The 3,756-nt window shown below is 41.0% G+C and overlaps 1 pseudogene; it reads right to left on the bottom strand.

The window, feature by feature from the left end:
• Positions 1 to 3,756, bottom strand: part of LOC102824060 — a 99,020-nt pseudogene that overhangs the window by 24,658 nt on the left and 70,606 nt on the right.

Here is a 3,756-nt window from a genome sequence, read left to right as displayed (position 1 = left end):
GCCCACCACCTGCTCTAAGGATATTATTTTTTGTTGTTAGGTGCCATCGAGTCAGTTCCAATTCATGGAAACCCTATGCACAATAGTATGAAACACTGCCTGATCCTGCGCCATCCTTACAATTGTTACATTTATTGTTATTGTTAAGTGCCATTGAGTCACTATTTTGGGAGTCTGAAGTAATTCTTACCACACTTAACAGTTGAGTTTCTCTAGATGGGAAAATAAACATGTTTCTTCTGTGTTGGGACCAACTAGCACACGGCTTGCCACCTAGCAACAATAATCCTATTTGCTTTTTATTGATTCCAATTGTGTACTAAAAACTGTGCCAGCACAGTAGTTCTCAAAGTTTGGAGTGTATTAAAATCACTCAGATTGCTGGATTTGAGCTGATGAGTTGTGTATGAAGTATTTCTATCACTACTAGGTTCTCTCATGATACTGGTTTTGCTGTGGTTGTTAAGTGATGTTCAGTTTCCAAGGAGGACCTCACATTGAGCACTGCTACATGGAGTACTTTTGCTTGTTGTAATTACAATTACCCAGATTTCCGGTTTTGGAGGTGGAACAAGCGGAGTAGGTAGGACAAGTTCCATGGGGGAGATGCCAAAAATCCAGAGAAGGTGCTTTTACGGAGCTGCTCCAGAGCTCTGGATCTAGTATAAGGTGCAGGGCATCAGTTTCCCACACCCACCAGTGCAAAAATCATTGTATAAAGGAAAATACTGCAATTCTAGAATCGATTAGGACTCAGGACTCTGCCTGTGGAGCACTCCCACCTGAGCTGCATTCATATGGTGGGGCCACAGCCAGACTGACACAGTGAAACTCATGCAATGACATTTGAAAAAAGAAGAGTGGGGGAGTCTACACATTTTTTCCTCCTTTTCCCTGTCATGCCCTCTCTGCCCAGCCCAACCACCTTCAGGCAGGTGGGTGTGCACCCCCAAAAGGATCCAGCACTGAGCCCACAGTTTTCCCACAGCAGGAGAGGAGGGTCCTTATAGGTCCCATGGACTGACACTTTGGCAGCTACTTATGACGTCTGACTCTGGGATCCAGCACTGAAGTTGACCTGGGTGGGACCGTTTACTCCTGCCACTGGTCAGACAGCTATGGTTTTGTTTTTGTTTTGGAGTGGTGGTTTTTGTCTCTGTTTTTATATCACTTCTGGTTTTGGTCCTTTTGATCACACTTTTTTCCATGGGGTGGGGGCTTGTTCTCCCTACATTACCCAAGAAGAGACAGCAATCGTGGCCATATAGCCAAGTTACAATCATACTCCACAATAGCTCACCATTGGGACAGGAGCCAATACCAGCTGCTAGACATTACATGCAAAAGGGGAAGCCTATCTCCAGGTCATATCCACCAAGAGACACTCAGGAAGCTTAACAATACAGCAACAGACATCCATTTAAAACTTAAGAATCCACCTAACTACTGAAAATGTCCAGGAAAAACAACAAAAGATCTCAAAAGATGTCCAAAACCAGAAAAGAGTAACTGAGACAAATGCGCTGGAGGCAGACACAGTATTCACAGTAGAAGAAGAGCAGGTTTTGGATCTGCCTAAGAAGGAATTCAGAAGAATGATATGGAAACAAATTTAAATGCTCCAAAAAAGGGTGGAGGAAAATAAGGAAGAAGTCAGGAAAGTGCTACAGGTGCAATCAAACAAGATAGATACAGCATTGGAAACAATTCAAATCTTGCAAAAAAGGTCCAAATAATTAATAATAAAATATCAGAAATGGACAATACACTGAAAGGGGAAATGAGCAGAATAGAAGAGATGGAAGCCAGAACCAGCAAACTGGAAACAAAAAAATCTCTCAATACTGCTAAGATAGAAGAGCAAGCAAAAAAAAAAAGGATAAAAATATCTGAAGAGAGCCTAAGATTCATGCTGGATAACATGAAGAAGAAAAACAAGAATTATTGGCATCCTGGAAAAGGAAGAATCACAGCGGTCCACAGAGGAAATAGTTGAGGAACTACTGGAAGAAAATTTCCCTAACATCTTGAAGGATGAGAATTATTCCAGAATATAGAAGAGGATGGAAACCATCCTAATACATTTTACAAAGCAAGCATAACCCTCATACCAAAACCAGTAATGGACATCCTAACAAAGAACATTATAGACCAATATCCCTCATGAACATAGATGCAAAAATTATCAATAAAATCCTAGCCAACAGAATCCAGCAGCACATCAAAAAAATAATACATCATGACCAAGTGGATTTTATAACAGGGATGCAATGATGATTCAACATTAGAAAAACAATCGATGCAATTCACCATATAAACAAGAAAAAGGAAAGGAATCACATGATCATATCAATTGATGCAGAAAAGGCATGTGGCAAAATCCAACATCCATTCCTGATAAAAACACTCAACTAAGTAGGAATTGAAAGAAAATTCCTCAACATAATTAAAAGCATAATTACAATTACCCCACCTATGGGGCAAAAGTACTACAAATTGCTCATCCCTATCAGCCTAGTTGGACTCCTTGTGTGGCACTGTGGGTTAATGTGCTGGACTGAAAAGTTGGTTTGAAACATAAGGTCAACTGTTCAAACTCACCAACTGCAACCTAGGAATCCCTATATAGAATCGCTATAGGTTGGAACTGACTCTACAGGACTTATCAACAATACCAACCCAGTACACTGAGGAGACAGACATGTTTCTTGAGCTGAAGAATCTTCTATTCTGGTTTTGGAGCAACTGCATCCATAAGCAAAAGCCCAGTCCAATAAATGGTAGCAATTGACGCTTACTCCAGTATCAGACCTGTTTATCATCATCTTGTCAGATTCTGGTCAGCTTAACCCTAGCTATTCAAGCCAGGTCAAATGGATACCAGCTATAAGTTTATGAATTCACATACACCTCCCTGCACTTCAAACCAGATGGCACCATTATTATCAACCCTGGTCCCCATAGGTTAGGTCAGTGACCATGGGCTCAGCAGTTCACACAACTTCCTACACTTCAGACCAGCCAGGCTTCCTCTTATGTCATCTCAAGGTCACTGGGTACCAATAGAACATATCCAAGCTCAGCCCGTGTCTTCATTGCTACATTTTTCTCAGTTGCATTTACAAGTAGATGAAGGTAGTCTCCAGAGAGCATATGGCTCACTGCTTCCCTTTAACTTTCAATTCTAGAAGGGGATTTTCTCTGATGGGCCAACTTTCCTTGCCTGGATGCCTCCGAAACTCAAAATGCCAAACTGTCCTTTTTTTTTTTTTCTTTGCAGCAGTTCTGGGTTGGTCTGCACGTCTTTTGAAATGCAAATGTACCAACTTAGAAAGTTCTAGGTGGGGATCAGGATTCCACCTAAAGTCCCGTACTCTACGAAGACTTCAAGCAAAAGGCATATATATATTTTTCTAGGCATTCATCAATCCCTTTTAGCAAATCAATTCAAGTATAGGTTGAAGGCAGGCTTAAAAACTCTCTGTAATCATGATTTCCAATATTCCTATCACACATATATGTCTATTTTACAATAATAGGCAGAAGAAACCATTATCTAAAAAGCAGTCAAACACATGAAGCTTTTAAAACACTCAAGTTCAATCTTTTCCTCTACCTTGGACCAAGCCCATGTATATGCCTATGGCCTCAGGCCTACTGCAGGGTGGATTCCAATAGGCCCAAGCCCAGTATCAGCCATCTTTTTAAACAAATGTGTCATAGGCTCCAGACAAATCCAGAAGCTGCCTTCTCCCA

This window comes from Chrysochloris asiatica, unplaced genomic scaffold (genome assembly GCF_000296735.1).
Source record: "Chrysochloris asiatica unplaced genomic scaffold, ChrAsi1.0 scaffold00040, whole genome shotgun sequence".
NCBI lineage: Eukaryota > Metazoa > Chordata > Mammalia > Afrosoricida > Chrysochloridae > Chrysochloris > Chrysochloris asiatica.
This window is presented reverse-complemented; position numbering and strand designations above follow the sequence as displayed.